Raw genomic sequence first — 19,893 nt, 5'->3', positions numbered from 1 at the left:
TGGAAGCAGTGATTTCCTATACAGGATCCCAAGATAAACATATCATTCTTAAAATGTGCTTGCCATTTGGAGTGGTACCCTAAATAGATGATTGTGCTACTTGGGGTAGAGTCTTTGCTGCAGTATATACCATAACACATGGTACATCATCTCTTTCAGTTCTTCCAGAGGTGATGAAACAAATTCAAAATGAACACAGGACATCCCTTGTCCATGACTTGGGGGTAAAACTAATAGGCATCTTTACCAAAGTATCCTCAGATATTTTAGGAAACATTTAAGGGGAAGCAGCAGCATTGGCGGTATGACAACAACAAACACAAATTCCTCAAATAGTTCAGGAATGCAAGTTACCAAAAATAATTTCTGAGACTTGCACTAGTATAGCTCGGGATAATTTGGGGGCCAGACCAAATACACCACAGCTTGAAGATAATGCCAAAAAGGATAATACCAAGCAAGCACATGAGTCATCTAAACACCAGGATAAGCAAAAATTGGATGCAAATAAAACTAAATCTTGAGGAGAATCTCCACATTCGAAGACCTCAGAAATGTTACATTCTAAGAAATTGTGATAAGCTGAAACCACCTGACAGGTATCCATGTACTGAAACAAACCCTTCTCATTCCTTTCAGGGCTCATTTGACTAACCGACCACGAGAAATGGGTGGTCAGAGCACAGACAAGAAGAATACATGAAAAATGCTTGGCTAATGTAATAGTAAAAAAGGAAGATAAACTTCCATTACAAAAACAACAATTTAAAAAGAAGAAGGTTGTGGGGATTGTGGCTAAATATGCCACACACGTTGAGAACAATACTGAGAACAGGACATGGGCAATGACTCTAATAAATAGCGCAGCAGAGATCACAATAGTTCACGAGAATCTTCAAGACTTTCTGTGTGTGAGAGCAACTAACAACTACATTGGGGTCGAAACCCCAGATGGGCAGATCACCCCTCCAGATTGTGTCTACAAATTAAACAATCAAATTGAGGGGGACATAGTACGCACATTTAAGGTAATTTTCTATGAAAGATTGAAGCTCAATTACAACATTCTCCTGGTAGATAAAGATTGGCAACCAGAGTTTGTTAGGACACTCCCACACGGAGAAGATGTAATTTGCCATTTTTTCAGTCCTAGTTCCAAAACAAGTCAAATAAGCCTATGCTGCAGATTGGGCTGTAGCACACGCACCAGCGCTGTACCGCAACCATGTGAACTGGGGTAGGGATTCTCCTTATCATGGTATATCCATGCGGTCCTGCCCATAAGTACAACCACAGTACCCCATAAAACATGAAGCAGAAGTCTCAGTAAGGGAGATTCTCTGACAACTTGAGCACTAGGGAGTGTTTGAAGCCTGTCTATTTCCAAAGAAGAAACCTTTATTCTCCGTAGCTAAGCCGGACGATTCCTACAGAACAGTCTTAGACTACAGACACTTTAGTAGTCACACACACACATTTGCAATCCAAAATTCACAAAGCACAGCTCTAATGAATAATATTGCCTTTAAAAAATACAAAACATCTTGGACATATCCAATGGTTTCTTCTGTTAAAACATAGTACTTGAAAACAGGGGTCTAACTGCTTTTTTCATGTTCAGCTCTCAACGCCAATTTTGTTAACTTGCCCAAGGGTATTAGAACAGTTCGGGACTGCTCTCTACCTATGTAAAATCAATATTGCGTGATATTGATCCTGAGGCATTGTCCTACGTAGATGACATCCATCTGATGGATTATGGCCTGAATACACATCTGGCCTGGGAAGGCTGTATTGTATTGGGATTTGCAAATATGTCTACAAATTCAACTTTACGAAAATGAAAAAAGCTTTTCTCAGTGTCCTGTTTTTGTGATACAAGTTTTCAAATGAGGAGCAGAGTCTGGCACCACACTTCCTTCAGACGTGTGCAAAACTGCAACCAAAAAATCCCATTAAAAAACTGCAATCCTTGTCAGGATTCTTTAACTTTGGCTGAACATACATACCAGATTATTCACAAAGCACTTTATGATTTAATATGTCCAGACTTCTTGAATAAACGGTGGTGATCACAACTTACAAAAATACTGAAATCATTACAGACAGACATGCTTGAAGCAAAACACCCACACACATATGAAAACAAAAGAAATTGGGTCATATGGATAACTCTAGGTGCCGTTGGCTTTACCTACATCACATTTAATGAAGGTAACACAGTCCTGATTGCATACAAATTTCATTTATACTCCGGAGCACAGATGCGTCTTGCATCAACTGAAAAAACTGACTGCAGTTCTGATGGCTGTGATTAAGGAGACACCATTATCTCAGGGAAAGTACATCATTGTCATTGCCCCAGTTTAGCCAAGAGGCTGTTATGAAAGCCAGCATTCTAAATGCAAAAGCATTATATTAATAATGAATACAATGGGCCAGCTCCTTAACGGCCACTAATGTTGACTATGTCTATGATTCAAAGTTGCAAACTCAAGAATTTCCCCAGTATGAACTTGAGTACCCAATGCACAATAATGTTGAGGCTCTAGATCATTACAAATACATTATTTGCACTGATGGTTCAGCTCGACCTGCTGTATGGATCAAACATCCATACTCTGCGGCTTGTACAGCTGTTTATAGAGTGAAGAGGAAAAGTGAATTCCACCCTCAACAAACCTTTACACAGTCCCTTCGAAATTGTACTTCACAACTTGCTGAACTGAAAGCACTGATTCAAGCACTGGAACAAATGAATCCTGAATTCCTCACACTCATCATGTGCTATTTGTACTTTTGCATTCAGTCTTTAAAAACGTATACTATTGGTGCCTTAAAAGGTGCAAAGATTCCAAGGAAACACCATCAAGTATAAAATGCTCTGGTGGAAGGGGCAGAGTTCCAAGACAGGCTTCCATGGGTGCATGGGGTACATCCACTGGGCCATGAACATATTGGATTACATGTTGTAGGGAATTGATTGGCTGATGAAGCTGCCAAATCTGCAGTTGTCACTGCAACTGTGGCAATTAATTCCCACACGGGGTGGATGATCAAATGTTGGCTGTTGTAAAAGCCTCGGCTGATAGCACCTTTTTACCCAAGGCATATTCTGCCAAATATTCCTACCAGCTAAGTGCCTAAAGCATATGTTATGCAACACTACCAGGGGTGGATGATCATGTTATCCCCAATCAAGATCGTGGTTAGAACCAATCCAGCCAGCTTATGAGGATGTTGCCTCTGCCCATGCTGATGTGACAGCTACTATTTCCTTATTGCAAAAGCACTATTGGTGGCATGGTCTATAAAAACTGACCACACAGCATGTCCTTAGTTGTGACATCTGTCAACAAGTCAAAGGTATCGCCATCAAGAGCCACTGCAGACACCCCTCTTAGGCCCTCATTACGAATTTGGCACTCTATTTTAACTTTTTGTCTGGACCAGCCGACGGAAACAGCGTTTCCGTCCGCTTGTCCAGCGGAAAAGTCACATCAACATTGAAGCCGGCTCATAATAGAGCCGGCGGCAATGTTGATGTGCAGCGGGTGCAGCAGCACCCGTCGCGCATTTCACTGCCCGTAAGTCGGGCAGTGAAATGCGCGATGGGGCAGTGCCTGGGGGCCATGCCAAGCGCATGGGCACTGCAGGGGCCCCCAGGGGCATCCGAGTCCTCCTTACCGCCAGCCTGTCCATAGCGGTGTTTACCGCCATGGACAGGCTGGCGGTTGGGGACTCATAATCCCAGCAATTACGACTGCCCGGCTGAAGCCTGGTGGTATCCTTGCAGGGCCGGCGGTATGACCGTGGTGAATGCGCCACGGTCATAATACGCAGGCGGAACACCGTCAGCCTGTTGGCGGTACTACCGCCAGAGTTCCGCCGTCCGCCGGGGTCATAATGACCCCCTTATTGTCCAATAAGCCTATGCAGAATGTGTATCTTGACCATTGTGGTCCATTAAATTCTGACGGTGTATACAAATACATTCTACTAGCAGTAGACTCTTGCTTCAGATTCCTTTGGGTGTGGCCACAACAATTGTCTGATGCTTGCGCTGTTATTAATGTTTTACAAGTCTTCATCAGGACATATGAAGATGCTGCAGTCCATTCAGACCAGGGCCCTGCTTTTGCCTCTAAGGCTTACAGGGACACCATGGGAATGTTGGATGTGGCAGTGCATTATTCTTCCTCGATCATTGTAAGGGAAATTTGAAAGTGGAAAGGGAAAAAAATTAGATGTAAAGCAATTCCTAAGAGTGGAGTATTAGGTTTAGATTGCAGTTGGATCCATCATCTATAGGGCATCCAGGGAGCATTAAATAGTCTGCCTAGAAGATCTTTGGCTGGCCTTACCCCATGTGATGCCCTGTTTGGCATTCCAATGTACGTTTCCAGATCTTGATGGTCCAGGTGCAGGGTCAGCAGAAAATCCATTTGACATGAATAAAAGTCCAAGATGAATGCTCCACTACATGCGCCACCACGTTGGGAATGAGGGATTCAACAACTTCCCAAGGCTGTATTCCAAAATTAGAGATCTGGTTTGCGAGAAGATTCCTGTGAAAAAGTAGTTTGGCCCATCTCACTGAGCACCAATGCATGTTCTTGGTATACAGGACACTATGAATGCGATCCTTCCACTACTTGCTGGATCCAAAGACAAGCGTTTTGTATCTTTTGATCAAATAAAGTTGCATTATGTGGCCAATCCGGCACAGTAGTAATACTTCTGTACATGGTACACATAAGCTTTTCAAGTGGCTTAACACCTATTTGATTTGTCCATGGCAATATCTGTGGATAATAGAAGTATTGCTTGCATTTCTCCTGTGGCTTACGTTTGTCATTGTCTTCTTTTTGCTTACACAGGGGCATTATCTTTCAGGATGCTCTGCTCTTGAACTGGTAGATGAAGTTTTAAAGCCTTATTTGTCTTCACACAGAGTGCTGAGAAACTTGTCCCTACTGAACATGTCTGCTGTTCTAGTTCCCTGATTGGATTCTTTGTGATAAAGTTCCATATGATATTTTTGTACATACTGAAATTATTCAAATTTCTTATATATTCAAGATTTCCATGAATGATATTATCACATCTGGTGTTGTGTCTGATGACTGGGATGTAAAAACAGTTGATTCTATGCTTTATTAGCTCAAATATTATACTGGGGCTTCATTGAGGAAGGCAAGGATTGCATTGTACATTTAATCAGCCTTTGCGCCACATATAATCTGTACTCATTTTCCAAGGCAGTTACATTCAGTACATGATATGCTAGTTTGTGCTGCCGGTTCAGGAGGCAGCTTCTATCACCAAGACACAGCATTACTTCAGAAGTGTGGTCCTAATATGGCATGGGTTATTACATAGACTACTCACAGACCCAAGGATAGTAGAGAGCATTACGCTCATGATCATCCTGGGACACATACTGCATGACAGGCAATTTTGCTGATACTGAACCTCGAGGACTGCCATCTACACAATAGGCACACCCATGCTATTCTATCCAGATATGGGGTTGGGACTAATCCCTTCAGATGGGCCAGGCAGAGAGTGACAATCACCATGCTCTCAGACGTAGACATAGGGTTAGGTAGGAATTTCCAGAATCTATTGAACACCTAGAACCACACAACTTGGTAGGCTTATTTGTCATCTTCATCCTGATTATATTGTTTGTTACCTTGCTTTGTTTCATCTGCATAATTATCACCGCACATGCTTTTTATACCAGCATGCGATTGCTTCAATAAATGTATCAAAATCTTATGTTGCATCTTATGTCTCGCCTTGGCATGCATGGGTAAACTGAGTAAAAGGGATATGATTTGTTTCCATAACTTTCCTTTGGAGTCAGAGGATCATGTGATGGTTGCTGTAATCACCTTTCCCCCAACACGTTTTGGTGTTCGGTGAGGTACTGTGAGCTAGCCAGGAGCTGACAGCTACTAATGGTGAGGGGTGAACTCAGTCTCCCTGCTGTCCTAAATACAGAGTCCTATTACCAAAGTAGGAACCTCATAACAGACCTACTTGCAGCTGAATCTTTCTCAATCAAAGATGCTGTTGTGATTTACTCTTGTAGTAATCCTGGCTTACTAAGAACTACAAGAGTATGTCACACCTACTGGTAGCTGAAGCTTTCTGAATCAAAGATGCTGTTGTGATTAACTCTTGTATTAGTCCTGGCCTATTGAGGACTGCAAGAGTAAGTTACACTATTCACACAAGGATCATTGTGAACCAAAGATGCTGTTGTAATTGTTCTTGTATTATTCTTGGCTTAGTAAGTACTGCAAGGGTAAGTCACACATACTCAGAAGAGATTCTTTGTTAATCAGGCCCACTGTCTCAGGACTAGGCTCCATTCAGGATGACACTTTCCTTTATATTGTCGGGTAAATTAGGTCATTCGGTTAGTGGAATCATTACCTGATCCTTGTGTGTTATTACTTGTGCAATTTCTTATGCTTTTTTTGAACTATTACATTTGTTACTTGAAATAATGTACTTCTGTCTGTATGTAGGCGTTTTCTTTGTAGCCAGACTTCACATGAGGGGCAGGATCACAAATCTTGTTTGGCTTACGCTGTTTGATGTCTTTGGTGAAAAGTTAAGGCCACACTTGATGCAAACACCTTTTACCACTGTATTATGAAAACAGTTCCCTGGAGGTGGTAATGTGTAAGAAGAATATTTGGGCATATCCGTTCTGTGACATTTTGTGATCTTTTGTTGTTTGTGGTGCTGAGTTGTTGTCTTGTGTTACTGCAAGGTGTTGTAGTTTGGTTGTGCTTTGGTTGTTGAGTTCTAGTGGGACTGTTATTTTCTGCCTTGTTACGTTTTAAGTATCTAGATACGTTGCATGTGTATGTTCCTATATTATGTTCTGATGTGTACTTTAGAGCTGTCAACAAAGGCTGTTGTGTTTCCAGCCCAAAGCAGCACATGCTTTTTTTGTGACATGCAACTATGTAGCACGGTCTATTGTGGTAAAATGTGTCTACTCCAGTTATTTAACTAATAGCGACACCAGTCAGTCCAAAACAGTGGCAGGGGCCTTGTCTTAAATATGCATTTGCGGTTCCCAGTTTATGTGATACGGCCCCTATTCTTACTTTCGCTGTTTCTTCAAATATTGCCCTTTTGGATTTTGTTCTAGTTAAATTACATGGAGACACCTGGTTTAGATTCTTGGATTTAAAAACAATCCTTAGCTGCGTATGCCTAAAATACTGACATTTTCCATGCTGTATAATACGTTTATTTGGTAATATCTTAATTCTATATCGGTTCATTTCTTTCATAGGTAGCACTATAGCTGCCCAGATGACCTGGTAAAATAATGATTCTTTGTGTACAGTGCTCTGATGTTCCAGGGATTTGTGTGCTACACAAAATGGGTAACTTCAATTCGTGCTTTTTTTAATTGTTCTAGAAGTGGGGTACACATATACCAATGGTGTAAAAGAAAAAGAAAGAAGTGACATTCGGATGGTGACATTGTCGACAACTATGGTACATGATGATTTTAGTAATTGGCACGGACTCAGACAGTTTTAAAACACATACGTTCTGTTTTCATATGTCATTTTTATAATTGAGTATATGGGGATGTTCATTTTGATTGATCCTGGGATCTGGGATTGCCAGTAGGTTGTTCTAGCCTTGGGCAATCAAAATCAAGATGTGTTTTAAGATGCCACTTAAACTTAAACAAAAATGGAGGATATTCCAAAAGAAAGAGCCGAGAAGTAACTTTGATTACTCCAGCATAAATGAAATTCGCTCAGGACTGGCACCCATAGGTACATGTACACACTTTAGGAACAGGTGCATGATGTTACTGGGCTATCTTATTAGCAGCAGTCTTTCACCTGCTGTAGCAGACACAAATCATGCTTATTAATAGTTCAACTCGCCTGTCTGCTTAAAAGCCTTTTTTAACCTCCCTTTGGAAAACACACCGACCTGCATATGTTGATAAAATTGAAGGGCTTTATATAGGTATACACTTAAGAATATTTTCTACCCTCCACTGACACCCTTAAAATTCTGAAAATTCACTGCCTCTCTCAATAATACCCCTCAATCCCTGCTAAACCTTCTCTTAAACTTGGAGATGCGCCAAGGCCTTATGCCACACCAGGGGAGGCAAAACAAGGAGAAATATCACTATTTTGCCTGATTGTTTCTCTTTCTATGTGTATTGCATTCTGCCCCTTCCTACCCAATAATAGGTCTAATGATATGCAGGCACCCTTGTACCATGGTGCAAGGGTGCCTGCATTGGCACTAGGCTGCCAAAACAGCACCAGTGCAAGGGGAAAGGACAAGAATGTGCCATATCAGGAAGATACCTTATTGCTTAAATACGGCATCTTCCTGCCCTCTCCCTTTGACGCAGGCCAGCACAGCAAGTCATCAAAATCTCATATATATGGAAATAGACGTTTATTGTAACCCAACTCAATGGTCCTCGTTTTATCAACCTCAATAGGATGATGAGATGAGTGGGCCCACTGGATTGGTACCTGTGAATGTGGGGTTCCAATACAGGTCTCTTCTGTGGGTTCATTGATCTACTTAGCCACCAGATTGGTTGAGTACATTACAGTGCTTGTTGGGAAACTGAAGACATTCCCAATCTCATAGACCAAGGAACGTCCCTGGTTATGCCTGTGAAATCTGTCGCCCAGGGAAGGAGGTTTGTTGAATTCCCAATTCCACTGGCCTGAGTCATACTTTAGAATTCCCTGGGGAAAGGGTTGTAAAAAGATACTTACAAGCTCCTGCTGACCCTCTACTTTTTGCTCGCCCTGGCTTTCATTTTTTAAACTGGGTGGTGCAATATCCTGCTGGATTGAACATAAGGGAAATCTGGTAGCTGCCTGGTTTTGGTGGAGATTCAGTTCCAACTGACGTCTTAACTAGGACCCTAGTCTGCACCTCATGTCAAGAGACCATCAATGGATTACTGCAATATAGAAACGGTCTTAATCAATGAAGAGATAATTCAGATCCAAAATCCCCAAGAAAGTAAGTTTATAGACTATAAAATTTACTATCTAACAACTACTAAAATGTTGAACATATTTCAAAACAGTAGCACTATCATTAACTAACACAAAGGTACAAGGAAACACAAAAAGGGGTGCTTCACATTGAAAAGGGGTGCTTGGGATAATAGGATATTTAAAAAAGTATAATCTAGTTAGAAAATATTCAGAAACCTGTCTATGAAATTTATAGGGGTGAGATTTTCAGCCAAGAGCCTCTAGACAGCACCGTTTGCTAACAAGTCTTGTTGAGGTGGACTGTTGCACAAGCACTAGAACCATATCTCATTTGTATTTCTGCTTTTAATGTTTATGTGAATGCTGATTAGAGTGGAAACATATAAAATTGACAAGTTACTACACATACCGATTCTATAGCTCTTAGATTCTAGACCTTAGCTATATATACCTAAATAGTGTATAAAAGTCAGAACTAGGTACCTATTTCTGCTTAATTCTAAGTGCTGAAGCGCAGAAGTTGGTTGCCTTAAAATCATTCACTCCAACAGTGTGGAAATACATCTAATTCACTGAGATGTCACCCAAATTAACATGAATAGAGAAAGTTTGGCCCGTATTTATACTTTTTTTAGCGCCGCATTTGCGCCGCTTTTTGACGCAAAACGGCGCAAACCTACAAAATACAATAGCATTTTGCAAGTTTGCGCCGTTTTTGCGTCAAAAAACGACGCAAATGCGGCGCAAAAAAAGTATAAATACGGGCCTTTATGTTTTAATTTAGCCACAACTTCTGCTCTCTTTTCAGTGTCCGCTGTTGGTAGCGATGTGTATTGGCCCTGGGAGAGCCGGAACAATGATCAGGTGCATGAGCGCTCACTGTGGCTATGCTTGACAAATCTACTGCAATATGTGGATTGCCTTGATTCAGTCAATTCCTGCTGAAAAGCATGATGAGTTCACTTTTGGAATATTTCCCTAAACCAGATTCGTATGTTTCTTATTCTAGAAAACTCCTAAATTTTTATATTAAAATTAGGTCTGTTGCCTGAGAGTGACACTATGGAAAATATTACTCCTTGTTTGCAATAGTGGCACTTTGTGAATACAAATGCAAGTATGATCGTCTGTTCTTGCAGTTGCAGGCCTCCATCAAATTATTGCCCCAGGGTGCCTTCACCGAAGAATCCTGCCACTTTAATGTTGATGAGGGAGCATTTCTACAAATCCTTGTAACCAGTCTGTTTGCATCTGTGTGCAACTGATCCTTCCCATGGAGCCCCCCTCAAAAATAATAAGATAATACCAGCAGAAGTCTAGTATAATCCTAAGTGTTTTTGTTGTTGTTGTTGTAGGCTGCTAGCATAGGAGAACACTACAGTCACCACACAAATAAGGCAGAGTTCGTTTTGATAGCAAATTCTTTCACATAATGAGAGCTATTGGTGAAAAGAAGGCTGCAGTTGGTAAATCTTTCTATCAATGAACATGTCTTTTCTTTTCACATACCTCCATGTAACGAGTAGTATAGTGCTGCCTGATAAGTGAAGTGGGCCTATATGATTATCAGAATTGGCATTTACATGGAACACCTTAAAAACCCCTGTGAAGGTGTCAGCCTCTATAATGATTCATGCATATGACAGTCTATATCACGATTTATATTCCTCCAACTTTGCCATCTACTGACTGTGAAAAAGTGGATTAATTTTTGGGGTAGATGAGAATCCATCAAAAGGAATAATGTCACTATTTTGCTAGGTCCAATAAAGGTTTCAGTAATTTAAACATAAACTGTATCCCTGGCAGCAGTAAATTAAAAAAAATATGTAAAGCACTTAGAAGCACCAAAAATATTCAAAAGTCGAAACGACAACACAATAAAAATCCAAATGATAAAAATAGAGAATAGTTGAATTAACACATTGAAACAGAAACAGAAAACCCCAGAAAAGAGGAACCAGAGTTATGACCTTTTAAAATTGTAAGTAAAAATGCTTCTGAAAATGCATGGTGATTTATGGTCATGGTAGAATAGAATCTAAGGGCAAATTTAGGCTGACCGCGTTGGAGCACAGGCCAGATACACCAACCAGGTTTAAGCTAGATAGATGTTTTACCTTGGTACATAGTCTTGTTTCTGGAAGTCAAAAATCCTTCCATACAGCAAGGCAGCAGGCTGTATCTGAGAAGGGCTCCATGCTATCAGAAAGGCATTGAACTAGGTCTTAGAGAAGCCACTGTTTTATGTGGGAAAAAATAAAATATTAAGCCCAGGGAAGTCCTCTTGCCAGCCACATATTTTTGGCACCTTCATCCAGTAAAGGTTTCTACATTTGGACTTAGTCACTTTTTTGGAGAGTGGATTCGTCTTGTGGGGCAAAGATGCAAGCTGTAGCCAAAGAGGGGGCTTCACAAGGCTGGGTACCTTCTTCACTAGATCCAACTGAAACAGATGTGCTGCTGTGGAAAAGCTCAGAGTGGGAGAAACCTGTATCTTTCACCCAGCAGCAGTTTGTCCCAGTCATCCAGATGTCTTTGGAGCTAAAAGGTTTCTAAGTCCAAAGGTTTTCAAGATGTTATGAGTAGTACCCTTCAACAGAGTCAAGGGTCCCGAGACCTCAGAAGCAGCATTTATGAGTCAAAACTCATTTTAACAGAAGCCAACTGCAGGGTCCAGGGCAGATGCAGTTGTTGCTGTTCAGCTGGGCATTTGAGAAAAAGGCTTCATGCAGCTTGTTGTGGTCCTATAGCTTAACAAGAGGTCTGACTTTTGGAGTCCACTTCTTTGTCCTGGGTACATGTAGGAAAAGGTCCTGCTCATCAGGTATCAAGCAGCAGGAGCAATCATTCTTCTGTTCTTTCACAGGTTCAGAGTGCGCTGAGAAGGGTCCCTAGCAACAGCTTGTGGGTATGGGTGACTACACTACTGGCTCCTCCTTAGCCAATTTGGTAAAAATCCCCAGGGGTGACCTAACTCATTTTTGTAGCAGATCCTGTGTTCCCTACTGCGAACAGTCAGACGGTGCCCCTTTCTGGGTACATCCAAAATGGTGAAACTCTCTGCCCTTTGCATAGAATCTATGACTCCAACCTAGAAGTGTGGCAAGGGAAATGAACAACCCCTCCTCTGTGGTCACTTCAGACCAGCTCTGAGGGCTGTCCCTCACCACTGGGATTGGAGCCTGCCTCACTGAGGAAATAAGAAACAGACTTGTCCAGGTGTCATCTAGCATTCACCTTTGACAGTGGAGGCTTCTTCATCAAGTTCCCAAGCACTGCTCATATGGTTATCCTATCATTTTATAGCAGCAGTCAACTGTGCGCCTGCCATCCCACCCACTATTCTCCAGAGAGTTTGCCATATGTGGGCATTTTTATTTCTCCACATTCTTGCCACATTCAACTCAATACCTTAGGTTGCGGTGGCTGACCCTTCTGTAGTGTCCTTCTTGAATCTCGAGTCTCTGTGGGGTGATTTCAGAAGCAAAGTGTGCAGCTTCGAAAACCACCCTGCCTTCAGTGTGGATTGTTGGGAAAGTCATATTAGTCCCAGTCAAAGATGGCCACCAACCTGCAGTTTGCTAGAAGGTTTTCCCAAGCCAAGATAGAGGTACATAGATACTGACACAACTTCCTATTTCCTTGACCTTCAAAAGGAGGGATCATCTTCTCCACGGTGTGTTGCAGCGCTTCAAGTAGTTTGTTCATCATGTCCTGCATTTGTGGCCTCTTCAAGGAATTTCCTTCGTGAATATACACCAGTCTTGTTCCTTTTTCCTTCAGCCCTCATGTTGTTTTCTTCTGGTTCCCAGCCGTGCTGCCACCCCTATTGAACCCTGAGCTACTATTCCATTCAGAAGAATTTACTCCATCTCAGAACCTGAAAAATAGGCCCTCAGGCAATATCTGAAAGAAAATCTGTCAAATGACTGGATAACTCATTCTTCATCTCCCACTGGTGCTTCTATATTCTTTGTGACTTAAAAAGTCCTGTGATCTTAGATCTTGCATAGACTATAGGGGTTTCAACTGGATAACTATTAAGGATCAATATCACCTTCCACTGATAAAGGATATTTTAGAATCTCCAAGAGGTTCTAGGATCTTCACCAAGTTAGACCTATAAGAAGCAAATAATCTATATAAAGAAGAGGATGAATGGAAATTGGCCTTAATTACCCTTTTGGCCATTACGTATACCAAGTAATGCCCTGTGGATTGAGTAATGTCCTAGCCACTTTTCATTGGCCCATGGACCAAGGGGCATATTTGAGAGCCCCTAGCTCCACTAGAGCTATGCCTTGCACCGTATTTACAAGGTGGCGTTAATTCACTTTTGTGGCTTAACTCCACCTTGTAAATACAGCCCCTTCACACACAGCAGTGTGCGTGGAAGGGGCATGCAACGGGTGTTGTTTTGGGTTTGCCACAGCAACACCCATTGCATTTTGACACTGCCTCAGATTTACGAGTTTTCGTAAACCTGAGGCAGCGCCAAACTCTAACGCCACCCCAGGGGTGGCGTTACAGTTGCACAACAAGGAGAAATGCACTTTGCAGCACACATAGAAAGAGCAAATCACCATTTAAGATTGTTTTTGTGCAGGAAGGTGTTCCTTTCAACACAAAAACAATCTCCCCCTCAAGACAGCCGTCCTTGCACTAGAGTGCAAGGGTGGCTGCGTTGGCGCATGACAGCAGATTTAGCGCTGGCACAAGGGGAATCACAGGGATGCACCATATTCTAGTAAATACGACGCATGCTGAACCAGTTTGTAGCCATCTACATGGGTGTTATTCTGGCTTATTCTAAAGATCCAAAATGGTGTCATCAGTATGTTAGTCAAGTGATAGACAGACTTCAACAGAATCAGTACTTTTGCATCAGGAACTGTGCAATACTCAGAATTCCCATTAAATAGCCACGGCGTATACTCAAAAATATCCTGCAACTCTGGAGTGGCAATCCCTGTCAGCATCAAGTAAACTTTACATTTCCTGGGGTTTAGCAATGTTTATTGGTTGTTTATTGATGACTTCTCCCATCTAACCAGTAACATCTCTTGAAAAGTAAATAAGGAGCTGCTTAGTCAAGGTTTAGGAATGGGACATTTTAGCCGAAGAAACTTTCAAGATCCTGAAACAAGCTTTCAATCAAGCCCAAATTTCACAGCATCCAGACCCCACTAACAATCTGACAGAGCCCTCACTGCAGCCCACCTATAACTCTAAGAGGATGACAGACTAGAACACCCATATTTTTATCCCATATTCTGTCAGATTCTGAAAGAAATTATTCTGCCATCAAAGGACAGCTTCTGACAATAAAACTAGCTTTTTCTTAAAGTAGACCTTTTTTGATGGAGCTCAAGAATCTGCATCGCCTCATGAACATGGAGTGAAGATACAGTTGACAGACCTTTTGGACATTCTTTTCTAATCAGTTTCATTTTTGTATTACACATATTCCTTTCTCTAAAAGTATTCTTGCTTATGGACTCTCCTGAAGATATCCTGAGTCCCCACCCGACTGTGGTCAAGCTATCAGCTGTCTGCAAATTATATTAGAGATTGTTCAATTCTTTCTTGAGACGTCTCAAAGAAAGAATGGAAAACCTCATGAGAGAATGTGGAAAAACAAGGAAATACAGTTTTTAAAGACAGGCCATTTTCAATCCTTTCCAGGAATTAAAGATTGAGGTTTTCAAAATGTACCACTAGAGTCAAGTTGTTGGACACTGAGGTGTTAAATCAACATTAGAAATAATATTTCATTATTTTTGGTAGCCATCCATTCGAGGAGACTAAGAACTTCATAACACTTCTAGTCCACGTTCTGCAACTAGAGAAAGACTCCCCAATTACTACCATCTGGCCTCTTTCAACCTTTGCCAGAGTCCTGGTACACTATCTCCACTGACTTTATCATGGCCTTTCCTCTCTCTGAGGGAAACTGGATTATAATGGTAACAATTGATTCTTCCTCATGAATTGCATAATTTACAGTCCTGAAAGGGTTACTTTCAGCTAAGAAAAACTTTTGGAAGAAATGTTTTCATTAAATTTTTTACCCTTATGGAGGAGCACACTATTTGTCTGACTACTTGAAGTCCTTTTGTACATATCTTCAGAATGAAGTAGTTCTTTCCTCTGTTTATCATCTTCAGATCATCAGCTACACCAATCAACTTAACTTAGGGGTGGAACAAGACCTTCAATGCTTTTATAACTCTACTCAAAGTGACTGGTCTTAATTTTTGGCCTGAAATGAAACTTCCTACAACAACTCTATTTACAGTAAACCTCAGGCTTCTCTATTCTTCTGTCTTAAAGGTCTTAATCCCAGAACCGTTTCATCTGAATTTTAAGATTTAAACAGGAAACTAGCTGCCACAAGTTTTGTTCAACAGTTGCAAATCATAAGACATAACATTAAGCCTATCCTGCACGACTCTAAAAGGAGGATGACGTTCTATGCAAATTTCCACTGTGATCATTCTCCTCCCTATAAAATTTGTGGCAAGGTTTGGTCATCTTCAAAATTCGTGTCATCTGATCATTCTCTAAAGAAATTCAAATCTCTATTCTGTGGACCGTTATGCTCATTCAAATCTTTAATCCAGTGGACTACAAACTGCAGTTGCTATTTAACTGGAAAATGTATCAAGTGTTCTTCCCAATTGAAATACAATCCTGCGGACCCTTGTTGTTATGTGGATTTGTATAGTGCAGTTTCACTCATGAGGGTATTCTGATGCTGTTCAAGTGAAGAATCTGGCCCGAGGGAAGGAGGGGTTATTTGAAGACAGAGGTTGATAGCCTGTTGTGAAATGTAGGAAGAGACAAGGAGAATCCGATTTGTATTGAGAGGTTGTTCTAAGCTTTAGGAGTGATGTAAGAGAAGGGTTGACCATGATGTCTGTTCCTGTTTGTGTGGAATGTCTATATCTGTAGGAAGGAGTCTGGCAGACCAAAGGTGTCTGGAAGTTTGGTGGAAGGAAAAGTAACTGTTCAGGTACACCGGTCCTGTGTTTTAAAGGGCTTCAAAGGTGTGAGTGAGGAGTTTGAAATGTGCATGTGTGTGTGTATGAGAAGCTGGTTAAGCTCCTTTATGTGTGGTGTGATGTGAGTCCTACGTGAAAGGTGAGGATAAGTCAGGCTACTGGTTTCTGAATGGGCTGTAATCATCTGGTGATTTGGTTGGTGATGCCAACAAAGAGTCCGATCTACTGGTAATTAGTGTGTGGGTAATGATTTTTCTATTGTTTCTAGGGAGCCATTTGAAGATTTTCTTTATCATCCTCAGAGTGTAAAAGCAGGATGTGGTGGCAGTGTTGACTTGAGTGGTCATGTTCAGCTTGTTATAAATTATGATTCAGAGGTTCCTGGTGTGCAAGCTGGGAGCGGGAGTAGGTCTGAAGTTGGTGTTAATTTTAAAGATCACTCCTTCTGTCTTGTTGGTTTTGAGTTTAAGACAGTTGGACATAATCCAGGTGGCATCTTTGGTCAGGCAGGTGGTGAACGTTTTCCTCATTTTGGGGATGTCGTCCGAGTAGGCAAAGGATGAGTTGTATGTTGTCTACATAGAAGAGTTTAATACATTAGGTTATCGGTTCAGACAGGGAAAATCCACTCAAGCAACAACCACAACCCTTGTCAGGTTGAACTACAAAAGTCACTAAATTAACCTTTGTCTATCACTCTTGTATCTTGGCACAAAGCAATCAGGCTGGCTCAACGTAGAGTCAAAGTATAAAATATTTATGCAGCACAAAAACAGTAGTACAGTGACAACACAAGAAAAATTCCAAACCAATATAGAAAAATAGAGCAAATTGTAAGAAATAAAACAATACCAGTATGACAAAAATTAAATCAGTAGAACATGCAATTTCAAAGTTTTAAGTAGATATAGCGTCTAGAATCCAAAAGCTCTAATTACCCTGATTTGGTCATGGTAGACCAGGGGAAAGTCTCACGCTTAGTCTGACTGCAGTGGAGCACGGGCCAGACACAGGGACCAGGTTAGTCCAGCTGAAAAAGTTACGTCCTCAAAGTACATCGTGAAGTTTTCAGTATGTGATAGAGCAGTGTAGGAAAGTACCAGCTTGCCTGGCATGTTACCCCCATATTTCACTGTGTATATGTTGTTTTAGTCTATGTGTCACTGGGACCCTGCCAGGCAGGGCCCCAGTGCTCATAAGTATGAGCCCTGTATGTGTTCCCTGTGTGATGCCTAACTGTCTCACTGAGGCTCTGCTAACCAGAACCTCAGTGGTTATGTTCTCTCTGCTTTCCAACTTTGTCACTAACAGGCTAGTGACTAAATTTACCAATTCACATTGGCATACTGGTACACCCATATAATTCCCTAGTATATGGTACTGAGGTACCCAGGGTATTTGGGTTCCAGGAGATCGCTATCGGCTGCAGCATTTCTTTTGCCACCCATAGGGAGCTCTGACAATTCTTACACAGGCCTGCCATTGCAGCCTGCGTGAAATAACGTCCACGTTATTTCGCAGCCATTTAACTCTGCACTTAAGTAACTTATAAGTCACCTATATGTCTAACCTTCACCTGGTGAAGGTTGGGTGCAAAGTTACTTAGTGTGTGGGCACCCTGGCACTAGCCAAGGTGCCCCCATATCGTTCAGGGCAAATTCCCCGGACTTTGTGAGTGCGGGGACACCATTACACACGTGCACTGTACATAGGTCACTACCTACGTGCAGCGTCACAATAGCAACTCCGAACATGGCCATGTAACATGTCTAAGATCCCCCGGGTCTCTAGCATAGTACCCGGGTACTGCCAAACTGCCATTCCGGGGTCTCCACTGCAGCTGCTGCTGCTGCCAACCCCTCAGACAGGTTTCTGTCCTCCTGGGGTCCAGGCAGCCCTGGCCCAGGAAGGCAGAACAAAGGACTTCCTCTGAGAGAGGGTGTAACACCCTCTCCCTTTGGAAATAGGTGTGAAGGCTGGGAGGAGTAGCCTCCCCCAGCCTTTGAAAATGCTTTGATGGGCACAGATGGTGCCCATCTCTGCTTAAGCCAGTCTACATCGGTTCAGGGATCCCCCAGCTCTGCTCTGGCGCGAAACTGGACAAAGGAAAGGGGAGTGACGACTCCCCTGACCTGCACCTCCCAGGGGAGGTGCCCAGAGCTCCTCCAGTGTGTCCCAGACCTCTGCCATCTTGGAAACAGAGGTATCTGTGGCACAGTGGACTGCTCTGATTGGCCAGTGCCAGCAGGTGACATCAGAGGCTCCTTCTGATAGGCTTTTACCTCTCTTGGTAGACAATCCTCCTTCCTAGGTAGCCAAACCTCCTTTTCTGGCTATTTAGGGTCTCTGCTTTGGGGATCTCACCAGATAACGAATGCAAGAGCTCATCAGAGTTCCTCTGCATCTCCCTCTTCACCTTCTACCAAAGGATCCACCGCTGACTGCTCAGGACACCTGCAAAACTGGACCAAAGTAGCAAGACGACTACTAGCAACCTTGTATCGCCTCATCCTGCCGGCTTTCGCGACTGTTTCCAGGTGGTGCATGCTCTGGGGGTAGCCTGCCTCCTCTCTGCACCAGGAGCTCTGAAGAAATCTCCAGTGGGTCGACGGGATCTTCCCCCTGCAACCTCAGGCACCAAAAGACTGCATCACTGGTCCATTGGGTCCCCTCTCAGCACAACGAGCGTGGTCCCTGGAACTCAGCAACTCTGTCCAAGTGACTCCCACAGTCCACGGACTCTTCAGTCCAAGTTTGGTGGAGGTAAGTCCTTGCCTTCCCACGCTAGACTGCATTGCTGGGTACCGCATGATTTGCAGCTTCTCCGGCTCCTGTGCACTCTTCCAGGATTTCCTTCATGCACAGTGAAGCCTGGGTCCCCGACACTCCTTCCTGCAGTGCACAACCTTCTGAGTTGTCCTCCGGCATCGTGGGACTACCTTTTGTGACTTCAGGTGGACTCTGGTTCACTTTTCTTCCAAGTGCCTGTTCAGTTACTTCTGCGGGTGCCCACTGCTTCTGTTAGGGCTCCCTGAGTTGCTGGGCGCCCCCTCTGTCTCCTCCTCCAAGTGGCGACATCCTGGTCCCTCCTGGGCAACAGCAGCACCCAAAAACCTTTTCCAAAATCCTTGCAGCTAGCAAGACTTGTTTGCAGTATTTCTGCATGGGAACACTTTTGCAAGCTTCATCGCGACGTGCAACATCCATCCTCCAAAGGAGAAGTTCCCAGTCCTCTTCTTTCTTGCAGAACTCCAAGCTTCTTCCAACCAGTGGCAGCTTCCTTGCACCCTCAGCTGTCATTTCCTGGGCTCCTGCCCATTCTCGACACTGTCGCGACTATTGGACTTGGTCCCCTTGTCTTACAGGTACTCAGGTCTGGAAATCCACTGTTGTTGCATTGCTGGTGTTTGTTCTTCCTGCAGAATCCTCCTATCACGACTTCTGTGCTCTCTGGGTGTAGTAGGTGCACTTTACACCTACCTTTCAGAGTCTTGGGGTGGGCTATTTTTCTAACCCTCACTGTTTTATTACATTCCCAGAGACCCTCTACAAGCTCACATAGGTTTGGGGTCCATTCGTGGTTCGCATTCCACTTTTGGAGTATATGGTTTGTGTTGTCCCTATACCTATGTGCTCCTATTGCAATCTACTGTACTTTTACACTGCTTGCATTACTTTTCTTGCTATTACTTACCAAATTTTGGTTTTTGTACATATATCTTGTGTATATAACTTATCCTCATACTGAGGGTAGTCACTGAGATACTTTTGGCATATTGTCATAAAAATAAAGTACCTTTATTTTTGGTACTTCTGTGTATTGTGTTTTCTTATTATATTGTGCATATGACACC

The sequence above is a fragment of the Pleurodeles waltl genome, chromosome 5 (genome assembly GCF_031143425.1).
Source record: "Pleurodeles waltl isolate 20211129_DDA chromosome 5, aPleWal1.hap1.20221129, whole genome shotgun sequence".
In the NCBI taxonomy this organism is placed as follows: domain Eukaryota; kingdom Metazoa; phylum Chordata; class Amphibia; order Caudata; family Salamandridae; genus Pleurodeles; species Pleurodeles waltl.
The sequence above is the reverse complement of the archived record's forward strand: the minus strand, read 5'-3'. Positions refer to the sequence as shown.